The sequence below is a fragment of the Streptopelia decaocto genome (genome assembly GCF_964273445.1).
Source record: "Streptopelia decaocto genome assembly, chromosome: 1".
Taxonomy (NCBI): domain Eukaryota; kingdom Metazoa; phylum Chordata; class Aves; order Columbiformes; family Columbidae; genus Streptopelia; species Streptopelia decaocto.
Window position 1 is genome coordinate 56,713,138 of NC_138663.1, and position 25,359 is coordinate 56,738,496.

The window sequence follows — 25,359 nt, forward strand, 5'->3', positions numbered from 1 at the left end:
ACTGCTGTAAAATATTAAGCCTTATTACATTATTTATGTTACAAGAACTATTAAGTAGTCTTTATCTATTCACTGAACACCGTTTTTAGTTCATTCACCATTTTAAAACTTTTGCACTATGTACCAGATAAAAAGAGAAAGCTTATAAACTGAGAGGAAAAAGCCAACTTTGAAGTAATTCAGATTGAGTTCATGATCTCAGGATTCAAATGCTTCCACCACATCAAATCACTTGTACTCTGGGAGAAGAACACAGATTAAAGGATAGGACTCCTTTGACTTTTTATTTGCTTTCAACTGAGATGCTCAGCCAGGAGGTCAGATTTCTGCATCTATGTTTCAGCTAAAAGATGGGAAACCATTGCTCCAGCCAGGACATTTCCATGTTCATCCCATGTGCATCCTGAACAGGCTCCACTTATCAGGAATACTGCAGTTACCTCCCTCCGCCCCCCATAACAACTGATTCCACTTACTTTTTATAAGAGCAGCACTGCCTACCTATTCGTTCCTGGATACAGCCAAAACTTGCATGTTTGGTTAATCTAAAACATTGTATTTTAAATAAGCCCTGTTTCCCAAGCATTTCCTGCAGCTAAGCGCTATATAGTCACAAGCAGATCATGATTAATGGACCAGCAACAGGAATAGCTTTTTTTTTTCCCTCATTAGTTGGACAGAGTTTGTTGACATTAAGTAAATTAGTACTAGATCCATTTCTAGTCTGGCTTTTACCAGGGAAAAAAAAATAAGGTATGTTGTTTGTTTTTTTTTTTTTTTTCATTCAGGGATCACAAGATAGAGGACAACTGAAAAAGAGCACAACTGATTTTTAAAGATTTTTCTAGCAGTACATTCACACACACAGTATTTAAAGTAAGCTTCTGACCATTTGTTTGAAGCATCCTCAAGAAAGAGGCAATAACACTTTCTGCTTTACGCTGAATTTTAAGGACAGGGTACCTTTTGATTTAGGTTTATTTTTTTTTTTCCAGAGGTATTCTAAAAATAGAAATAGCTGAGAACATTCTGGCCAAAAAATTCATTCTACGCACAGAGCACATCAAACATCTTGTCTTACCTTAAAATACAACTGGAAAATTCAAAACATTAAGTATGTTTAATATATTGAATCCTTGAAGAGAAAGAAATATTTACGAGCTGCCACAACTTCCTGGCAGCATACTTGCTTCTCAGTGACTCTCCTCCAGACTAATGGTACGTTCTGCAAAAGGAGAAACACTTCCTAAGAGCACAGACAGGTTAAAGTTAAATTCATGTATGGCTTTTAAGTGTATCCTCCTAAAACATACTTAGGAGAGCCTGTGACTCTTTAGGGCAAACCCAAAAATGCAAACTTAAAATTAGAGATTCCTATCCTTTGGCTACTTTTTTTTTTTTTTTTTTTTTTTTTTTTTTTTTTTTTTAAATGAAAGCCTTAAGTTGCTTTAGGAAGCATATTTCTCAAAATATTTCAGGGCCTGTTTCTTGTAACCACCTGACTATGCAGCCAGGCTATATTGTGATTAAAGCTGTACCGATTCAGCCGTAAAATAACATGTGACAAAACAACTTTGATGTTTTTACATCATATCTAAAGAACAAGGACGCAGTCCTAAAAGCCAAAATTACTGAATTTATTCTAAACATAATGAAAAAGTATCGAAACTTTTAAAAACTTTAAATTGCTGAACTACAATTCTGCACTGATTTTTTATTATTTAAAGCATTAACTGATTTCAGTAAAAAATTTTCAGAGTTAGATACTATTTCATGCTGGAAAAGATAAATTGGAGACTCTGAGATACCTACCATGCTATTACAAATACAAGCAGTAAGTAAAATTAATAAAGCAGTAAATGCACCTATCATGTCTTTCTACTGTACTAATCTTCCACACGTTTAATTTAAACGTCTTCAGTCATTCTGTTCTCCATTAAGGTTGTCAAAAAGGAATTAATCTAGCTATGCACTCCCTCATTTAAGCAGGTGGACTCCAGTCAGACTCCCATATTGTAAAACTTTGGCTCAATATGTACTGCAAACTTTGTTCAAATATCAGAAAGTGAAATAACATGCATTTTTCATTTTAAAGAAACTCCCCTCTGAAGCGACAGACTTTATGCCATAATATTTTAAAACAGAGCTACCCCAAATTGGCAGTCTAAGCTCAGACTGCAAATGTTGTTTAGACCTGGCCCAAGTCCCAGACATGGGATGGTCCCCTCCATCTCATACCTTTCCCCACAGTTTCTCAGAAAACAGTCACATGTATTTAGAGCTCCAAGACAGGACACCAATGTTTAGCGTCACAACACCCTGGTGAAACACGCAACAGGACATTACTTCCCATTATTCTGCTCTCATTAAAAATGAGAGAGTAGTTAGTTTTACTGAAAACGAGACTACTCAGTCTTCACCTAATGTATATAGCCTTGCTGACAATAAAAGTTTTGTAGTGCTTGCAAATGCAAGGCCTGAGGTTTCAGTTTTTCTTTTCCTACAGCTGGTTTCATAAAATTCAAAAGTTATCCTACCCAGCAGCATTAATATGCTTTCATCTAGCATTGCAGTAGCAAAACACTGAAATCAGTTTCGGTCTCAACCCATTTTACCCATTTTGCAGATGAGGAAAATACAGGGATTTAAATCATTACACCACAATCTGATGCCAAATTCTTTCCAGTCTTCTCAGGGTCAGCCAAGTCCTGGAAGAACTTCTTGCTTTTTAAGTGATACAATCCCTTCTCCACCCTGCACAATCTTGAAGCAGGACTCTCAAAAGTTCTGCTTTTAAAAAGAAACCCTGTTCCAGCATTAAGTCTTGTTCAGGAAAGCGAGAAGACGACTAATTTCTTTAGCACATAAAATGAACTTCAGATCACTACATTTATCTGTAAGTTAAATATTAAAAAAAAATTGCAGTCGAAATCCAAATAAACACTTAAAAGTTATGGATATATCTTTCTATGAGCATCAGGCTGTGAGAAAATGAAGGGTGATACATTTCACCACAAGACTATATACTGGATAACTGGAGGCAGTTATGTGTTACTCAAATTTATAACTATTCTTAAATTAAACAAAACATCACCCACATAGTACAGTTCTTTCAATGACAAGAAGTGTACAATAATTAGCTCTCAAAAACTACAAGTAGTAAAAGCACTTACAAATACTGAAGTATTCTTTGTGTTTGATCTCCTTCATGACTGTCACAATTTAAAAAAACACAATTGTTTCCAAATCTCTGTGGTGCCAAAGGCTTTTTTTTTTTTAAATAAATGTATTCTTTACCACTTCTGTTAACCCTTCTTCCTTTTTAAAAAGAAAGATATCAAAAAGCTTATTGCTATAAAGAAAAAGATTCCTAGAGGCAGTGTAAGTAAACAGCCCACAGAGCAGCACTGTGCACAATTCACAACTTCCAAAATCCAGCCACAGACAAAAGAAGTATGTTTTTCTAGTTCTGCACAGCATTTATCTTCAAAAAGCTAGTTCAGAAACACCAATACTTTTAATGTACAGCAGTAAGAATGAAAGAGTAAAAAAATATATTCCTTATAGTGAATGGATACATATCATACTCAAAAGCTTTCTCATTCTTAACCAGAAAAAGCTTCAAGAGCTTCCTGGGTCACCCACAAGTAAGTAAAAAGCAGACAGAATTCAGAGTCCAAACAAATGATTTTCTAGGAATCTTAACTTAAACAGTTATCAAGCAAATTCTGTTGCAGAAAAACCAATTTCCTCAAAAACTGGAGACTCCCAGGAGAATCCTTTAGCACTCACTGCTGCTCAAGTACTGACCAGAATCCCGACGAGCAGCTGCAAACGAAGGTCTAGATGACTCAATAAACTAAATATCTGACGAAAGCTCTGAAAGCAGAACAAGGTAAAATAGATATCCTACTGATAGTTGGTAGAAAGCAGTTTACTTAAGAAGTGTTCGAGAACAGGAAGGTTGTTTAGGACACTCTAAAATCCGTTTAAAAGTGACAGCATATTAGTTATGGGGAGCGAGGAATACAAATGTATGACCACGATCCACTACAGACTGCAGTTCCAAAAACTGGATGGCGAACAAGTTTTTTGGTTTTGAAGTGAGAAAGAGGTGGCTTCTACAAATTCACTGGACAATTCTTACACTAAGGGGCTGCATAGGAAGATTTCAAAAAATTATTTCTTCAGTTAAAGATTCACTACAGTGTGAATCCTCAGTGAGCAGGATTTTCACATGGTATAAGGCTTCATCAAGGCGAAGCTTACAGTCACAGTCCTGCTCTTGGCTGGCTTGTTAAATTTTCAGCCAATTGGTTCCTCTGTGCAGCTTTGCTACATAGTTACACCAGTTACCAAGGGTAAGACTATGTAATAGCCACAGCCCCAATTTACAGTATCTTAAAAGCCAGGAAACTGTATCTGAAGATCAAGGTTTTAGCAACTGAAGAAAGGCAAGTACCCTGTTGTCAAAATTCACTTTATCATAAGGATGAATCCTTGTAACGATGGACAACACTATTAAGCAAGTACAACATGTAAATGATCACATGCAGAGGTGGACTGAAATAAGGTGGTCAATACAGCTGCCTTCATAGTTTTTCCATCTTGCCCCTTCCCCAGGAGCTGCTGACAAGCTGCAGAACAAGCAGCAACTGAGATACCACCCACCGATTTACTCCTGGTAGGCTATACTGGAATTCACATAGGATTTGCTCCATGCTTGGTCCAACCATCCCTGAAGTTAGTGCAGCCACTTCTGGGCCAGAAGCAAGAACACAGCTGAGGGTGGTAATCACATAAACCACCCCACTTTCACTCCATGGGGTGCCAGTGCCACGCAGCACCTCCCCGTGCTGCTCTATCTGCTCAGCTGCCTTTTTGCTGGGAAAGCACAAAACCAAAAACCCAAAAACCCATGGATCCTAAAAGATCTTAACTACTGTTACCTTCACGCTTGTCATGTCAAGTGTTAACTCTCTATCTAAAGTTTCAATTTAAAAGAAATATTGACCAATACCTTTCCATTTATGATTCAAATACTACAATAAGAATGCTATAAGAAAATAATGCTAGAGGAAAAGAATCTGTTGGAAAGCTATGACAAATATGCAGAGAAAAGATGCAAAATTTGAAGCTGGCTTTTTTTTTTTAATAAAGATAAATCTGATAAACCTTAGATGAAATGCTTAGATAGCTGGTTTGGGCATGCGTAGACCTAGTTAAGTAGATAAAACTGAGAAGCTGTAAATTTTCTTTTAAAAGACAAACTTAAAGACTTAAAAGTTTCTACATTTCAGCTTATTTACAAACAAAATAATTCTAAAAGGATTTTCAATATACTATGGCTCTGCAAACTTTGAAAGTATTGCCTGCATCCTCTATGTATTACTTTTTCTGGGCTTCCTGGGAAGTCTGTAGTCTGATTAATTGTCAAAATATTGAAATGAAACTGTATAGGCTTTTTACTGTTAGAGTAGAAAGTGCATTCTTGGTAATTTTTATTTTCTGCGTTTTATTATTTTTTTTCCAGCTTAAGAGCTTGCTTTCTTCTGATAAATTCTGACAATTTTCAGAGGAAATATTATTTCAAATCTCAGTTATTTATAGTGATCCAACGAATTTCTAAGGAAGAAAAGCTGAGGCTTAGCCTAATAAGGGAAAAGACAGGAGTCTCTCTGGGAACTCAGTGACTTCCAACATGTTATCTGATCTTTTGCTCCGTGTTGATGCTTCCTAATTTCTTCTCATCAAGAGCAGAGCATGTGTGCTGTTCTCTACAAGGATTCTCCAGTTTATTTCTGTAAAGACTACTAACTTTTATAATCAGTCTTACACTTTACATCAAAATAGAATTTTACAGTTTGTTCCCCCATATATGTTCATAGGAACTGGCATACCCTCTACATCAGGGTCTCTGAAATAAAACCATTAATACTTCATTCTTGTTCAAAGCAACACATCTTTTCTTAAGGATTTAATACAAACAAAAATCCACATCTGAAAACATTCTCACAAAAACAAAAAGCTCTAAGTTCTGGTCTAAAATACCTACTTTTAAGGGAAGCAAAACATACACTAGGTATAGTCTTGTGTGAGTGGTTTCTGTAAAACTTGGTATCAAAAGTGCTAGGGACTGGAAAAGAGAGGCCAACAGAGAGAGAAGAGTGCACAACCAAAGCAGGTTTCTTTTACAAGATAAACCCACTTCAGTACTTCAAAAAGAACAGAGCTGAATAGATTACTCTCAATAAATGAATGACTTTTCATCTGTGAATCCAGTATTTCAAAACAGGTCTGTCTGGTACTGCTTCATGAAGTATCAGATCTAGTACAAATGTAAATAATCAGGGCTGCACTGCCACTCCTGAATCACATGCGTAGGAGCACTGAAGCTATACCAGTCCCTACTCCCCATGCCCCAGGTGTGTGCATCCATCTCCGTGATTTCTGGCTTTAAGAAGAGATCCTATTGCCGGCTTCAGAATAAATAAATAAATTCATAAACAAGAATAGTCACCTGCTTTCCTTTTGTCTTCCCTATACCAAGGATACATGGAACTGCAACTCCTCAAACTCCCGGTTACCAACCTGCAGACTCCATTGCTGCAGTTTAAACACTGGCTCTCAAAGCAGAGCCTTCGCCTGTGTAAGGAACTGTAATTCCACACTACAAGCTGCTCAGATCTCACCTTCTTTCAAGCACTACATGGGAGACTTCACAGAAACATGCTTTGCCACAAAAATCATTCTCAGAAACTATTAGTGAAATGGCACGCTCTCCAATGGTAAACTACTTACCCAGCTTTGCTCCAGGAAAGCCAAAACAGTCTGGAGACTGCCTTGGAAGCAAAAGCAACACGTTGATAAATTATTCTGAGGAACAAGAAACCAACCTGTGCCAAGCATAACTTTTTCCCAACCAGTTTGGGATTCTGGGACAAAAGCACAGGAGAAAAGTCCACATTCACATTTAAATCCTCAAACTGAAGCCTAACTGAGCATAACAAACAATACATGACAAATGAAAGGAAAAACTCTTCAAAATTACTTCTGGGACTTTCCACAGTGTATCATTAAATTCAAACACAAATTGCCAAAATGTAAAGCAGAGTAATCACACATGCAAGCTATTCTTGAGGTTTACTGACTCTTCTCCTCATCTTATTTTAATGAATCTTAAGCATGTCATGACATGTTCCTGGGAACTTGTCCATGCTACTTTAATGCACTCTTTGGCAAAACCTCAAAGTTAACTTGTATGTTTTAAACTTCATGTTGTCTTATCAAATTGACTTTTTTTTTTTAATAATTTCTAGGCTCTAATTAACTCACAGTCTATAGTCTGCTGACATTCCTTCCTAACTCAGAGGAATTTCACAAATTTTAACTTTTAAAATGTCACAACACCTCATTTGGAAATGTCACCTCCTTGCTACTCTACTTTTAAGCCATATATAAGAACTGGCTATATTACATAGCATCACAGTTTGAGACTTGCAATAAAAAACAGAGCCACTGAATTTTTACTTCAGTGACACAAAGATAAAACAAAACAGTTCTGAAATTGAACCTTCCATCTTCAAATATTATTTTATTGAATTAAATGCATGTTAGCCTGACATATTAACAACAGACATTTCTGTATGAACAAAATTGAGTTGTTTTCGGGGATTTTTTTTTAACCTTTGTATTCAAGCTGAAGGAAGACTATGGATTCCAAAGAACATTTATTTGCAAAGCAGGCTATGTTAATGTGAAAATTCAAATCAATAATTTCTTTTACTTCTTTATTTAAGGGGATAAATGTGATTGTTATTCACACACCAAAGTACAGAACTCTCCCACCCACAATTATTGCACTACATGTCAAGGCACTGAACGTAGTAAAACACAATCAACAAAACAAAGATGCTCATGCCCAATCCCTTTATAACTTATATCAGGTAAGTTATGCTCAAATTTGGGAAAACTATCAGAAAGAATTATTTGTTTGCAAGTCTTGAAGTATTTGCAAAATTCTTGAAGGAACTTACAAAAGTAAATATACTTGTTTCAATTTCTCTCTACCACACAGATGCACATATGCATCATTCCAATGCACTTTTAAATAAAATCTCCTAAAAGTAGGAAGCACGTTAATATGCTTCAAAGCCACTTCCTTCAACACCTCATAGTTGAAATTGTTGCCTGAATATTTTAAAGAGCAAAATCTTGTGTTTTGATAGCTACCCCACTCCCTTAGAATAAGGTTCTCCTTGAAGAACCTTAAGTGCACTGAAAATAGCTACCTACCTACACACTGTACTTTTGCCCATTAATTTTTTGTCTCTGCTGAGGTAAGCAAGTTTTGACCGATGACCGCTTCCTGTAAATGAAGTAGATTAATAAAACATTATTAGTAAAAATATAGAGTTATCTTCCAAGCTTCTTACAATTCTTACTGTTCCATAAACAGAGAAAAAGGCATTTCAAAACATTTTGTGCACTGAAAAGAAGTAAAAAATAGGCTTAAAATAAAAAGCTTCTGAGTAGTTTTAAAGCAAAAAGCAAATAAAATAAAAAGCAATTAACATACACACACACACAAACTGAAGCAGGAGTCATTAACTATCAAAATTTCATTTTAAAAACAAAATTATTACTATTTTGGAGATTTAAGAAAAAGCTGAATCAATAGTAAGCTTTTTTTCCCCATAGGGGGAAAAAAAAAAAAAGAAAAAAAGAGTTCACAACTTGAACTAAAAGGCTACAGAGATCTAACATATCTACAGATCCTTTGTCCAAACAGAAAGGCAGATGCCTTGATCCTGTAGAGACAAGTTATTCTAAAAATAATACAGAGTTAGTCTCATAAGAAAACCACATAAGAAATCACAAACGCCCCCAAAATTATTTTTAACTGTGTGTAACTTATTCACTGCTAAACCAAATAAAACCTAAATAGTGGCCGACCCTTTCTGTTGTACACCTTAAAGGGAACTTCGCCTCCTTACAAGAAAGACAGAAATGCTTCCAAACCATCCTTGAGACAGCAGGAGAACAGCCCAAATTCATGCTCCAACAGTTTTCAGAGATGGCTACAAAAACAAAACCAGAAGCTGGAACCACAGAATCCGTGTTTCCAAAACCAAACAAAACAAAACACACAAACAACAAAAATCAATTGCGAAAGAAGAGGCCCCAACCTTTCAGGATCACCAAAGTCAGTATATTCTGGCTGTAACTGGTACAGGAGATGAACAACTACTTCAGTGAAAAACCACATCACCCAAGTCTTGAACACAGAGTGGTATTCTAGAACCCTAAGCTAGTGAAGGAACCAGTCATCGCATGCAATGAAAAAGTTCACTTTTTTTTTTTTAGTTTTCCTCCACCAAAAAGCCAAAGGTCACATTCACACTGTTATGAGTGATGCTGCAAAGAGGCACAGCACAACCAGTTGTGGGTACTGCAGCTGCAGGATAAAACTCCACCAAGTGTTTTGCACTGTCCCTTCTCACAATAATTTCCTAAGGTTCCTCACCTCAAAAGAGCAGCAAAATTATGAAGTAGATTTGCTAAATAATTCATATACATTTATTCTGCTAAACATTTTCTTCAGCTTTAAGCAATTCAACAAAAACACGCCACTGAAAATATCACCAAAGCGCTAATACACTAGGCGACCTATTCAAAGCGGTTACCACTGAACATGGGCTTACACGTCTGAAGAAAGCAACCAATTTGCCCAGGCCCACGGCAGTTATCCCTGTGGTCCCTGAGCCGTTCAAGAGCAGCCTCAGTGCCAGAGCTACACCACACAACCAAAACCATAGTTTGCCAGTGCTGGGGTGATGGGAGAAAGCAAAGCAGGAGAGGCTGCCAACTCTGACATGGCTACACCGCCTTGGTGCACACAGAATCACAGAATGGTTGGGGTTGGAAGGGACCTCTGGAGATCATCCAGTCCAACCCACCTGCAGGTTCACCAGAGCAGATCACCCAGGAACGCATCCAGGTGGGTTCTGAATGTCTCCAGAGAAGGAGACTCCACAACCTCTCTGGGCAGCCTGTTCCAGTGCTCTGGCACCCTCAAAGTAAAGAAGTTTCTCCTCATGTTTAGATGGAATCTCCCGTCCTTCAGTCTGTGCCCATTGCCCCTCATCCTATCACTGGACACCACTGAAAGGAGTCGGGTCCTATCCTGTTGACACCCACCCTTGAGATATTTATAAACATTGATGAGATCCCCTCTCAGCTTCTCTTCTCCAGGCTGAACAGACCCAGCTCCCTCACTCTCTCTTCATAGGAAAGATGCTCCAGACCCCTCACCATCTTCGTAGCCCTCTGCTGGACTCTCTCCAGTAATTCTTTGTCCTTCTTAAACTGGAGAGCCCAGAACTGGATGCCACACTCCAGATGTGGCCTCACCAGGGCAGAGTAGAGGGGGAGGACAACCTCTCTCGACCTGCTGGCCACATTTTTCTTCATGCACCCCCAGGATACCGTTGGCCTTCTTGGCCACAAGGGCACATCGCTGACATACCCAAACTCGTGACATCTCACAAAGAAACGACAGGACACCAGGCAAGCTCCTCTCTCCATTTCCAAAGGTTGCAAAATCAACATACAACATGCAGTAAAGTCAGTAGACAGTTTCGGATTTGCCTGGTTCTGCAAAGAGATGGGGCCTTCCAAGTGCCTACACCAGACAATCCAGAGACATTCTCCCTTCACCAGTACTAGCAAGAGCCAGTAGCACTGCCCGATGCAAGAGGGACTCGTTACAGTTGGGGACAAGGATGTGTCTGACAGCCGGTTCATCACCTGCAAAGGCACCAAATACTGTGGAAACCCACAGGTTTCTTTCTGGAGGAAGGGATTTCTGCAAGAACTACATTTGCTATGAAAATACAGATGATATCACTGAAGTCTTACAGACAGACTGCTTCTTTCCACCTGACAAGAGAGTGGATCCTTAGAGAGCTCCAACACCCTAAGACATAAAACTTTAGAGTTTCCAAGACTCCCTTCCAGGTGGATTCTACACTCAGAATGCATCACTCCACATACAGTAACACTGCTTTCTTGTCTTAAAATGTTATTATTTCAGTTCTAGCATTCATACACTCGACGATTTTAAGTATTTCTTAACACAATATGACTTGAGAGAGCTATAGTCAAAGCAAATTGGAAATAAATACATTCTGAATGAGAAAATGCCTACCTTCATTATTTTGTTACATACGTAAATAATGTTATATTGAGAAGACAACACAGACTAATACAAATATTAGCTTATTTCATGTATACACACAAACTCTAAGCTGATTAAAATCACTGTAATTCCAACTCATTACAGGACTTTTGTTCTCTGTGTTATAAGGGAAATGAGAATTCTTTGGCCCAAAGGCTGTGCATCAAGCTGCATTCTCCTTTCCCAAATTAGATGTTAATTTGTTGATTAAGAATTTTGTAGGAAATGGGAAACGCTCCCTAGCAAAGAGACATCTCATACTCAAGAGAGGATAGCAGCTGCTACCATGTCCTGCATGGGAGCTCCTGGCTCCTGCTGAGCTTTCATTTCTGCAGAAGGCAGGAGCCAGTGTCTACTGGGTAACACCATTACTGGCTCTTGGACCCATGACAGACCTCACACAACCTCCCTGAGGAACCTATCCCAGCATCTGACCATACTTACCAAAATTTCCTCTGACCTCTAAAAAGCCTTCTATACAAACATCACGATGATCTTATCCCATCCCTGAGAGCAAAGAACAGCTTTTCTTCTCCCTCTCCTTTTGCACTTGCACAGCATTGTACTAGCAGCTCCAGTTCTTCCTCTCTGCCTTTCTGGTCCATCTTTGCTAGACCCATGGTCCTTTTTAGTCCTTTTAGCAGTTAATATGCTTCTGTAAGTACAGTAATCCATGTGAGGTCCTAATGTCTTTGAACACAGAAACTATATTTCACAATGACCTGTGCACAGCCTCCTACATAGACATCCTGGAATGGTGTCCACTTCCCTCCCTCCCTCAACAATGTTACGCTGGTCTGAATGGCTTATTACAACCGACAGCCACCACAACCTTCCCTGCTAATTAATCAATACTCCTCATTACATATTTTTACTGTTTGCCATCTCTGGATTTGCCTTTTTATGCAAAATGAGTACATTTACTTCCTGTTCTATCGTCCACTAATTCAGGAAAATATCAAAAAGTACCAGGCTCAAGAAGATGCATGGAACCTATGGTTTCCCTACAGTTTCAGAGTGAAGTACTCATACTACAGTTTTCCAGACAACTTGTAGTAGTTTCAATTTAGGACATACCTCCTTAGCTTAGTTATGTAGACTATACTATCACACGTTAAAAGTTCTTAAAATACATAGTATCTGCTGCTTCTCTTCTACTCAGATCTTCTGTTCCACCACAGAAGAACTGTGAATTGCTTGAGTGCAGTTTGTTTTTGTACTAAATCTCTTCCAGATTAAGCTTCAAGAGTAGTACCTGAGTCAAATTCAATCTATAGCACAGTTCTAGGTTTTGCAAAACCTCAACCAAGTGACTGACTCTTTATTCTAACAAATTGAGAAAAAAATGTTGTTAGGTCCTTAAAAAGTTTAACAAAATAAACAGACTAAAAAAACCCACAAAGAAGACAAACTCTAAGAGCTATCTTATTTTAAAACTTAGACACAAAGTAAAGATCACAGAAAAATAAGTAAAAATCTATTTTTTTAAAAAAAGGCTAAACTAGGTATTAATGATAAATTTGACAGAACCACATAAAATTCAAACAATTTCTCAAACATCAGCTTCCCTTTGATTTTCAGAAATGCTATGCAGTATTCATACTGACCCAGTCCCACTTCAAATTTCAGACAACATAACAATGTTTATACCAAAACACACTAAACATGAACGTCATTTTGCCTAACATTTCTTCTATGCTAAGCTCAGATAATACAGCCTGCTTCTATTTGTGATGCATTGGTTTAATATATGCATTTTAAATACCGGAGAAGGCAGCCTGCATTTTCCCCTGTAGAAGAATTACTTTGAAATATATTTTCTCTGTAGTCTCATACTCATTAGTATTATACTCATTAGTCTTGACTGATTGACAACTCCATTATTTTAAACTTCGATTTGCTGTTGTTATAGTTGAAAATTAAATTTATTTCAGCACCTTCCTTCAAATTCAAGTATTCTTAAACCGCTTTGACTTCATATACTTGAAAAACCTTCAGCTGATCAGTGATCCTGATCTCAACCACTTTACATCATTTTCAGGAACACAATGTTATTTTTTTATTATTATTTTTTAACAGGGAAATAGCTCCCTCCTCCTGTCTGTACTAATGCAGAGATAAAAAGAAAAGTTTTCTCTAGGCAATGAGGCCCTTTTGCATGCTCCACCAAACCAAGCAAATCTGCAGCACAAGGTCTTTGTCAGCAATGGAAGAGGTCGGAAACAGACAGCTGCATGAAGAATCCTGCTTTCAAGAGCAACACGGTTGCTTTAGGGTCAGTCAAGAGAAGTATCAGGGAGGAATTGCTCCCTAGAGTGACCTCTTATCCACTGACTATAAAAGGGAGCCTGAAAAGGTAGGTGAACCAGATTTCAAACTTGTTAGTAATTAAATATAAGCAATGCAGACCTACTCACTGCAGCTAGCTAAGCATACTTTACCTTTCCTCTGATCTTACTGATTGGAACAAAGCCAGTAATCCTAAACTTGTCATGCCAGAACTCTAATGGCTCATGCTAAAGAGAGTATCATTGTTTTATTTGTTACACAGAAATACAACCACCATCTAAAATGAATTACTAATTAACTGTGTATGCTAAACTAAACTAAACCAAAGTTTACCACTTACTGTATTTACCTGCAGCTCATTTACTTATGCTCTCACATACTCTTTTTCAACTGCATCTTACGCTCATCTGAGATGGTCCTAAACTGCCATTAGTATCTCAGGATGCACTACTTGAAACCTGTGGTAGAACAGGCACCAATGATCCGAACAACCAAAAGTTATTTACAAACTGCTCAAACATACAGGACTTTGGCAGGAGCACAAAACAACTATACAAAAGGCAGTTAACAGAAAACAAACATTAAGCACAAAGGACCCATAATCTTGAATTATCTTTTACCATAGATACTACCACTATTAACTTTACTGAGAGATGGCTATCAAAGCAGAACCACCACTGCTTTGCAGACAGGTTCAACTATATGCGACCTGACCGTCACACTTGGTAAGTACAGACGCACACAAATATCTGAGCATGGCTTCTAAAACTTCCTATTATGCAGACAAAATGAAGTAGGGAAAAAGAAATACTTGAAGCTTGCTTGAGTATCAGTTTCCCCTTTAAACACTTCAGAAATTAAAACCAAAAGACTACCTTTCTTTCCATATAAAAGTCAAAAATACAATAAGAGTTTCCATTCAGAAAACGTCACTACCTGACTACTATGAAGAAAAATAATACAGGAAAGTTTCAATTAATAGCATTCACATATTAATGGAGAGGTCATCTGCATACTTTTCTGTCCAGTTTACTTGACAAAAAAAGCCCTTTTCTACTTGGCACTTTACAACAACATTCTTGTTCACTTGCATCACGCAGATGTCTGAACAACCCTAGCAGAACAAAGATTTTCATTTCACCCAACTTAGGGGACAGGGGTATAGCAATCCATATATGAAGATATATAAACACACACAAATATGTGTGTTCATGCATATCTCACTAAAAAGGTCTCCATGCATACTACAGATTTCAAAAGCTTTAAGAACTAGTAGCACTTACATTTGGTTTTGTTGCCATTTTTTGGTTTGTTTGGGGTTTTGTTTGTTTGTTTGTTTTTTAATTTGATAATACAAGACTCCTATAATGTAAGCTTCCTTTTATTAACCCCTCGCCCTGAAAAGTTCACAAAAGAATAATGGAAAGGTATTCAAAGTCATAAAGCCTAAGCATACATTTAGTTTCTGGCTAACAATATTCACATTCAGTACCATTTTGCCCCTTTCAAATTTCTTTATTAGCCTGTATGATTTGACAACTCCTTTTCATCTTTCACTTTTAATTCCTCCTCATGTTGCAGCTCTGGCAACAGAACTTCCTCACTATCTGGGATGGATATATACACTGAAGACTTTATCTGAGGAGTTATTTTCCTATGGGAAGACTACCTTTTTATTAAAAGAACTAAAAAAGATAAAGCATTCATTTTGTTAGATTTCAGATTGTCGGAGATATTCTAAACAGATAAAAAAGGCCAAGTAAATGTCATCACAAAAATGCATAAAATAGCAGCATTCCAAACACACTCAGTCCACATTACACAGACATAACACAGGCTCCCTACAATGACCAGTGGTTAAGAATAAACACCAGTAGCCTCTTTGGACAACGTGTGAGCAAGAAAACAATCTTAACATGGTATACAGGGAAAAAAGTGTGACACATGGCTAAATGGCCATCATTATACCAATAGTGAGCCACTTCCAGTGCTGAATTAACCCAGAATGAGAATAAACATGTAGATGAAAGTAACTTCAATGGTATGGCCAAAAATGATTTTTTTCTTTTTTCTTTTCTTTTTTTTTTTTTTTTTTAAAGTAACTATCTGGTTTGGGCCAGTATAGGTAAGTGTTTACAATGCCAGTGAAATTACACAATTTCCTGTTGATACTACATGTTTTTACGGTCTCATATTTGTTCCATTACCTGGAAATTACAGCTACCCAAAACACTGAAGCTGCTTTTCAGTGGTTCTCTTATCAATAAAGGACATTTCAAAATATCTGCTGTAGTTTATCATTATTTTAATCCCAAATTTTAGTTCATGAAACATTAAATGAATATTATCCTAGAAACTGGAAGACATTATTGCTGGAAAAAGGAAACTGAAAAGTACTTTCAGGGTCTCAACAAGATGCAGAAGTAGGTCCAAACAGGAACATGGATAGCACTTAAGAGAGACCGAGGCAAATTTTGACCCCGCTGTGCTCTCTAAGGTGTGCAAATCCCAACACATATCACTGCAGCACTAAAAATGACAGAATTTCAAGACTTCTTCTCTGAATGTGTAACAGAGCTGACAGAGATTCATCTGTACATGTCCACCTCTGACACACTGGTCCAGATCTCACATTCAGACTCAAAGCCATGAAGTGACTCAGACTTTTGCTAAGGGTACTCTATAAACACCCAGAAAACAAACTAAAGGCCAACTCAACTCCTGACATGATAATTTATTTGGCCCTGGTAAATACCACGTGACTTCACAGTATTTTCTTCAATATTGATATACTGCAGTGATACACGCCATCGCTGCCACCCAAACACAGTGATCTGTCAGCGACGCTGCTTCAATGAAGAGCTCTAGAAAGCTGATGTGACATTTCTGCTTTGATGGGATGAGAGACTCTAAACTGCAAGACCTGTCCATCCCATTCTAGATTAAGTAAAGCTAATTCAAATTAAACTTTAAATTGGAAGGAGTAACCCATTATGAAGAAAATCCTAAGGGCCTTACTCTAGCTGGTAGGATAGGCATCCAGACAAAGACTTAATGGTTCTGAAACCACAGGCAGAAGGCAGAAAGGCCTTCACAGATACTGTGTCCAGAATCACCCCAGTCAGCTGCATCCAACTGACAGGATGTAAGCAAAATTTCTGGACACTGGGCTTTAAGTTTAGTCTTCCACTAATTTAAAAAAAAAATTAAAAAAAAGATGTTTCAAGTCAACAATAGTTTCTTGAGTCTCTTAATTAAGAGACCCCTACTTCATTATTATGAAGAGAAAGGAGACAATGTCACTATACCTTAGTGTCATAAATAAACTAATCAATCAGATATTTTACTGTTAGCAGATTCGCATCACTGAAAAATACAGATACTTCCTCTGTGACTCTCACTTCTATATTTCCATTCCAGCAACCTGAAATCAAGAGATACACCGATTTCTTTCCTCACCGGCCAAGAGAATGGCCAGTCCTGAAGTCCTAAGGAAAAGGGAGGGGAGAAGATGAATGCTTAAGTCTAAAATGACTCCATCTTTCTCCTCTTTGATATTAGAAAAAGAGGCTGTAAAATCCTTTCCCTCTGCAGTGCAATGAAACTTTCCCTAGTACACAGTGGAAGTCCACACACTCCAGAAAGGGAAAGGTAGCAGTGAACTGCAGAACAGCAGTAGCATGAGTGGTAAGACTTGTGGCTAGTGTATCAAGAACAGAAGAGTTTGTTGTGGGTTTGGGGGGAGGGGGGAGAAATTTATTTTTGTTGTTTTTTTAATTTAGAGAAAGGAAACTGTAGGTAGGAGAGACAAAGTGGGTGACATGAACCTGACGGGACACCTTAGCATGATATCAACAGAGGGAATACAGATGGGTCACAAGTACTGGAGTTAATACCTATGAAGCCTTGACCTCTGACAGTATTTGGCGAATCTGAAGAGAAAGTAAGGAAAAGCTGAAGCTGAGGTCTTCAAGCAGTCTAAAAGCCCCCTTACTTGGAAAAAAAATAAAGAGGCAAAAGAAAAGATGCTCAATGGATATTACTGCCAGCTGGAAACCCTGACAAAATGAAAGATTATCTGTTTCCAGGCCAAACAGCACAGGTTTATTAAAAGACAGATGCTTTACAACAGATACAAGCATTTTGGCAAAACACAGGTATATCATTGCATATCCTGGACTTTCCTAGAACACCTATCCCTAAAATCTGGTTACTAAAACTTCTCTGATTGTGTCAAGACAGCCAGACATGAAAGCAATACCAAAAATGTCATCCTAGAAGCCTGGAACTTCTGATTTTTCTTTCCAACAGCCGAGGCAGCTGAAGTCTGCAGCGAAGCACAGCTGTGCTTTGGCCACTCCAGCAGGCAAGAACGGCCTCACTACTGCAGAACATCCACAAGGCTGTGGGATGCTTCCCTTCTCTCTTCTGTTTCTAACACACAGGACACTGCAGTGCCTGCAGTTCAATTCTAGAAGTAAAGCCATTGTCCCACTAGCACCTGGAAGTGGTGCTTTCCCTGAAGGACAAAGATGGCAGGAGATCCGTACTGTAAAGATAGGTTACTTTACTCCTATATGATGTGAAGAGGGCTGAGATTCACTAATGCACCGCACAAATCCGCAGCCTGGAGCACATGCCCAGACATGTTAATAGGCATCCATCTCACCTGCTGTTTAAGAAACAGGTAAACAGAAGCTTTGCACGTACCCCCCATCTTTTTGCCCTATACCACACACAGCTTGAAGAGACCATCAAGCCACTATCGCAGATACCAACAACAAGTAGGGCAAGTAGATTTAAAGGCCAAAAATTCAGAGTGAAAAACTGCGCAGCTAAGGGAAAAGCAAAAATAGCGAAGTGTTGTCAGCAAACAGGAGAGAGCACCAAGAATACTCCAGCTAAACACTAACTGCAGAGAAGAGGTCTCTGGTTCAAGCAGCTGTGTGCATGCAAGGTTCTCTGTGCAAAAATACGCAGCTCATGCCTGAAAGGTAAAGCAATCCTTGCATCTGTAAGAAACCTGCAAAAGTTATTTATTTATTTATTTGTTAATCTAGTTAAAAGAGTATTACATTAAATAAGAAGTTTGGGCAAAGATGTTGTCAAGTTAACTAAATACTTCTCAAACTGTTGGATGCAGGATCCAAGCCTCAGCATTAGAGCACAAGCAGCATTTGCCACAGTGTCTGTGGAAACAGAACTGTGATGGTCCCGACAGTGACAACTCAGCTGCTGCACGCTGAGAGTTCAGCCTGAATGGACACGGCTTATCTGAGCACACCTGCACTAGTCCTGCTCTCTTGTTTGAAGTTGGTCAGTATACATCATTGCAGCTAAATCAAATTTCACTCCGGAACTGGATTTCATTCTGTTTCAGCTAATGGACTTCTCAGGGTTTCCTTCTCCTTAATTCTTCAAGCATCGTATGTTTATGTGGAGCTACAAACATGCACCTGTGCTGGTCTAGCACAGTCAAGCACTGACACAGTGCTATTTTGCTTAATTTACTCAAACAGCATAGCCCAGACACAGGTGTATCTTTCTTCTCCAATCTTTCCATTTAACCCCAACACCACGGCACAATATGCCATTAATGTTTCAAGCATTTTATCCACTGCTATTTAAGTGGACATTAGATAATCCCAAAATGCCTTTATTTTTAAGTTGCCAGTACAGCAATTTTACAGTAATGCAGCAACAGTAACAGAGCAGAATAAAAGTGCAATTCCTGATAAACAGCTACATATCTCCTAAGTAGACTTACTATTAAAAGGGTAAGGAGACATGCCTTCACCCTTAATATACACATACTGCTTAGAGAGACAAGAGTACACAACTTCAATAAATACCTCTTGTGGACTTTGTTAATACCATCAAACAGTGGGTTTTGCACTCGTCAGCTCTGCTTGCAAACACATGTCTAATCATCAGTGAAAGTTACTCAAAATACTGTTAGTATTTTTGCTTATTTGGTTTGAGAGCACTTTGCAGATCGCTGGTTTCACTCTTACTGGCACTTTCTGGTTGGTCCATTGACACTGTGCGCCACTCATGCACTCCTGCACACCCAGATTCACCACAGTATCCAACCCCCAAAATAAGCCAAAACAACCCGCCCCAAAGCGTCTGCAGGCAGCAGAGGGTGCATGAGGAGGAGGAAGAAGAAGAGAACAGACTGTCAAGATACCTTTGCTAACATGAAATAGAGTTTCTCCAGCAAACTGCAGATCAGCAACTGAGATGGCAGGTGGTGGGGAAGTATTTGAATAAATAAAAAGGCCTCACGGTAAAATATTCAAAATGTGTTATTAGAAAATGTCAACTTAAAATAATCAACAATGCCCCTTCAATCCGTCTTCTATTTTCTTTTCACACAACTTACTCCTCAAGTGGAAACACTATAGACAGAACAAAGTCAAATCAGAAACCTGTCCCTTAAACTAAGCTACGTTTAGTGTGGGATTGGGGCCAATCTCTCCCTGAATGCAGGTGCTTTTACACACAAGAATCCTACTGAAACGAACAGGGCCCAGCCTATTCTAAATTAAGATCTGAAAACTAAGGTGCCCCCCTCTTTCTTCTTAAGGAGGAAAAGAGGGTTGTAGAACAGTCTTCTTCCTTTCCCTTAATTTTTCCCCCCCCTTGTTTTAAAGAGACAGCAAGGAAGAAAAATTGAAGGAGAAAAACACAAGAAAAGCACAGTGATCTACAACTCCCCAGTAATTACTTACCCTTCATGTAGGAATTTCAAAAGAAGCTGGTTTTCCAATTAAATATCATAAGAGTATTCTTTCATAACTGAATGTTTACCTGCATAACTGTCCTTGGCCAGGTACACTAAAAATTTGGACTTTACTGCTTACGTTTCAACACGGGGCAACAGATAACCACTTAAAACACTTCCCTCTTTGCAGAGTACCTATAATTATCAAGCAAAATTACAAGAAGCTAACTGCATTTAACATGTAAATGCAGGACTACGATTACTCCTTCTGCAGCTCATTCAGATTTTACGTTCCCTTTATAGAAAGGCGCAAGGTAACACTGTCAGTTAACCAATCGGCACATCTCTTCCAGCTGATCAGTGTCCAGGTTATTTTGCCTTTGATTAGAAAACTCTTCTTTATTCCTAAATGGTAAATCCCAATTTAACCAGGAGTAACGCAAAGCTTATTTGTCCTCTCTCTCATAAACATGCTCCGTTCTCACCAAAAAATTATTCAGCCTTTTGCTCATTAAACTGTAAGACCTAAATGGCAAACGTGGCTTTTGATGTATTGCAGATGACTCGTTAGGTCAAATTATTGCTTCAGTATTGTCTATGCCACTCCACACTCATAATTTCTTGATGGACTAGAACAGTAATTTCACTCATCAGTTCTTAAGAGGCACTAGTAATATTTAGATGACAGCTAAAGAAAAGAAAGCTCACTTTCTAAAGTAAGCGCAGATATATCTGAAAGCACAAGGATCTTCATAATCTAAAATGTGTCATTACACATGCACTCATAAATAGAGCTATACAGAGCACTGCTTTTATTATTTTACAATATTTTAAGAAACACTCTTTTAAGGGAAGGTTAATAGAAAACTTAAGGCTTTACATCAAATTTCAGTATTACAAATGCTACTATGTATGCTAAACCCTTCTTCTGCAGTATTTAAAATTAATTAAGCTTCTAGGAATGAGCACCCAGAGATCTTCTTGACTGACTATATGTAATTAAGATTAAAAGATATGTATGCATAATAAAACATTCCAAATAATGCTCCAAAGCCAGTGCTAAAGATAATTATATTTACATAGATTTAAATATAAAAATACGTAATATTTTTAATAAGTTTTCCCAATAGTATCATCACCAGGCTGCCTCATATTCAAATTTTTTCTTGCTACATATTTGCTGGCCTTTCATCCCTTCAAAATAGCTCCTGTAACAATACAATAACATAAAAAGTATGTGAAAATCTTCCATGATGAATCAATTAAAAAATAATGCTGGTATAATCTCTGCTCTTGTACATATTAGGACTTCTGAATAGATATTAGGACTTCTGAATACATCTTAGGCTACTATATCAATATGCAAAGCATTTTTTTTTGAAAGTTCAATCATTCTCATAATAAATGACTAGAAAAAGCATAATAGAACAGTTTATGTTTAGATAAAAAGATTACTAAATATTAGGTCTCTTCTGGAGTTTGCTTTGTGCTGAATTGGACATGCCCTATATACATTCTCATTCACTTCCGACAAGAGTATAAAGAGCAACTGAGACAAGGGAAAACACCCCAAAGGTCTCAGACATTACCACTTCAAACGCCAAAAGCACCAGACAGGGCAAATGGGGCCAATGGTATTAACAAAGATTGACAATGAGAATTAACTTTATATGAGTTATTCTACTTTTCCTTCCTTTGCATATTATCAATGAGTCTCTAAAGCTAAAAATTTGCACTGAATATTTGTTAGTACTGGATAGACCTTAACCAGCCTAGAGTAGTAACACAAACAAAAGTTACAAGGAATTGTTAGCATATTTTGCTACTACACAGGCAAGCAAATCCCAGGTTTATACTCTTTACTGAAATGCACGAGTTCCCTCCTTCATTCCCTCCCTATGGATAGAATGCAAGGAATGCAGCTTCTGTTTCTCTATCTAAAGTTTGAGAAGCAAGACAAACAGAACTTACTATAAAAACTGTTAAAGAAATAAATTTTATAAGCCTATTATAATTGATACTCAGCCTGCAGCAGCCAAGAGCCAGACTTAGAACTTGCTACTAGAAAGGCAGAAGGTCTGGCTCCTGGAAACAGACACACTTTAAAGAAGTTGAGAAGTTCACCGTTAGAACATCAAAAAGCTACGTTTGGATAAGACAGGCATATAGATAAAAACAGAACAAAAACAAAATGAAGAAAACTAAGAGGAGCCTAGAGCACTGCAAGACAGCAGATTTGAAGTTTCTCCCCCATAAAGTTTATTTTACCGTAACTCATTTTGCAGATTTGTCCCAACAGACCTTTTCTATTTTGGGTTAGTAGCTTATCAAGTGACTTGTAAAAAGGTAATACTGACACGGAAAAACAACAGGACCTTTCTACCCATTTGCTCACTGGCAGGATACTCACATTTAAGTAGGCAAAGCAGAAAAAAAATGCAGAAATAATTCTGGAAATGTTATGCAAAAGAAATATAGTTGCTACAAACGGTTACAGAAAAAGGCATTCTATACAGACAAAGATCTCGGACTTCACCTCGACTTGGGCATTTTCAGCTGGATACTCCATGAACTGTCATATTAATCACATCATGAACAGACACGCAACATCTTACTTCAATGACACATTTGAATTAGTTGTTGAGCCAGGATCTTGCTTCATCTATCAAATATTCCATCTGTGACCTCCAAAATCTAATTTTTTGAGAAGGACCAAGAACAGCAATAGCTTCCTAGGTGACATTTAAACTGGAGAAGAGCCCTACAAACTACCTGAAATATCTCTTTAGAAACTTCTTCCTGTCTTTCCCTGATGTAGCAGTTCTCTTTAATTCAGCTGCCTTGCTGGAAATCGGAGATAATTGTGAGAGCCTAAGGCAGTGCTTGGAAGCCTGTCTAGCAATGAACAGTGAAAAAACAACTTTCCAGATTTATCAGAGCAGGCTCCACCAACCAACTTCTCCACTGGTTCTCACAGTGAATTTGTAGCCAGTTTACACACTGGCAGAATCTCCTGGGTTTATGTTTACACACTCATTTCCCTGTCATAGAGGTACCTGTGCTGGCAGGCCCTTGTTTGCCAGGACGCTTTGATAAATGAAAAAAAGAGGAAGAGCAAAGGGTTTTGTGGTGGTGATGATCATAACAGTCTGCTCTGACACAGCTGTATCAAAGCTATTGCTTTGCAGTTGCCATTTTACTCGGAAGGCTGACACCACAGAAGTAAAGCAGAATAGGTTTAGATAGTTCCTCCCTAATCTCTTTCCAGGGGAAAGCAGCACCTTGGATAAACAGTTTCTGTCACTTGCTTTCAAGAAAGAAAAACATAACACTGTCCGGAACAACCCACACTGTCCAAGACCTTCATTGCTTTTTACATTCCCACACTTTTTCTAAAATCTCTGCATCTAATGCTTTTCACTTCCTATCAAAACGCCTTTTGCAGGCCATGAATAATAACACTGCATTTTAAAGAAAGGCAGAGCAGTAAAAATAATTCTAAGAGACAGAGCTTATTCCTCTGTGCCCATGGATCAGCGAGCTATAAGACCAGCTGCAAGGAATCAGAGAAATCATATACACGAAGAACAGTTTAATGACTTTCGCTTTATAAACCCTTGACACTGATCACCAAGACAGAAGATCCAGAATCAGCTGTCCCTCTCCTAACTTGCACAATTTTGTAATATATACCTGACGGCGTATCAGTTTGGAGACTGCAACTTACACTTGCAAATCAAGAGTAAACATGATTTTCACTACAGAATTTTTTTAAAAAAATCAAAATTCCAGAAATCTCTAGACTTTTCTATAACAGGATGAAGGAAAAAAGAATCATCTTCACTATTAAATCTATTATCTGCAATATTGAAAAACTACAGGTTTTAATACCGAAATTAAATCCAGCAAGGCTGATAGCACAAGAGAAATTTTACTTTTTAAAAGAACTGGCCCTTCAAGAATCTTCAAAACCACATGAAACACAAGTTAAAAGTTTTACCTAAAGTATGAAAGATCATAGCCTTTTCTAATTGGCATAGTTACTGTTTAATGTCATTTAGCATGGCTCCGGTGTAAAAAAATCCTTTAAGACAAAGTTTTCAGTTAAATACAATTAATCCAGTCATATTTTTCTTTAACAGTAAAGCGTTCCTAAATTATGACCAAACATCCCAAAATAAAAACCTAAATGAAATAAATTGTTTCAGTAGTCTAGTCCTTTGAAGTGCATCATGATTAACATGTGTCAGTTACATGTTTATGGGAGTAATATACTTCTGCTGCCCTAACAGAGGTTCCCTTAAACACTTCCATATCTACCTCTTTTCAGAAAATTAGATTTTTACCATTACATTTCTTACTGACCCAGAACTTTTTTTTTTTAAGAAAAAAGAAGTTTTCACAGTACATGTTTACAGTAAGTCTATCACCATCAAGCACATTTCTACATTATAATTTCCAATTTAAAGAAAAAAAAACAATAAAGAGAATTTTGAACTCTATTAAAACTCAGTGATTCTGGAGTATGTTACATACTTGACTTGACACAGACAAACAAAACTTCAATTAAAAAAAAAAAAAAAAAAACCCACACACCAAAAAACCCCCAAACAAACAAACACACACACACACAAAAAAAAAAACAAAAACAAAAACCCAAACAAACAAAAAAAACCCCAAAACTTAAAAAAACACCTAAGGTGGCAAGGAGCCCAATTTAGAGCTTTGTTAGGACACAGAAATTCATGATAAGAACTCTACCTCATATTCTAAGGAGGTTTTCAAAAGCAAGGTCAGTACTGGCCCAGTAAGAGTTTTCTCACAATACACCTAAAGTGAAGTGCGAAATTAGAAAACACCAAGTCTTTTACCAGGTAAAAATTACACAGCTTGAAAACTTTTTATTCTGCATATTCTACACCTAATCCAGCTTATACTGTTCTGATTCTCTACAAATAAGCACAAAACTGTAACTTAAACATATTTCTAGTCAAAACTGGCAGTGATTTATACATGCAACCGAAGGGGGAAACACATGTTAAGAGTGTGCAAAATAAACAGAACTATACATTAATACTACACGTCGTCATAAAATTAGACATTA

General features: G+C 37.7%; 1 protein-coding gene across 4 annotated transcripts in view; it reads right to left on the minus strand.

Moving 5' to 3' along the window:
- The window catches only part of CNOT2 (CCR4-NOT transcription complex subunit 2), a 90,224-nt gene that overhangs the window by 50,499 nt on the left and 14,366 nt on the right, over positions 1 to 25,359 (minus strand). The window contains exon 2 of one of the 4 annotated variants that reach the window (XM_082043011.1): positions 8,296 to 8,368. The exons of 2 other annotated variants lie outside the window; for them this stretch is intronic. The gene's annotated coding sequence lies outside the window, so the exon portion shown is untranslated. Of the gene's footprint in view, positions 1 to 1,081; positions 2,303 to 8,295; positions 8,369 to 25,359 lie in introns of those variants that run through there. One more of the 4 variants, XM_082043012.1, reaches the window with a different exon arrangement.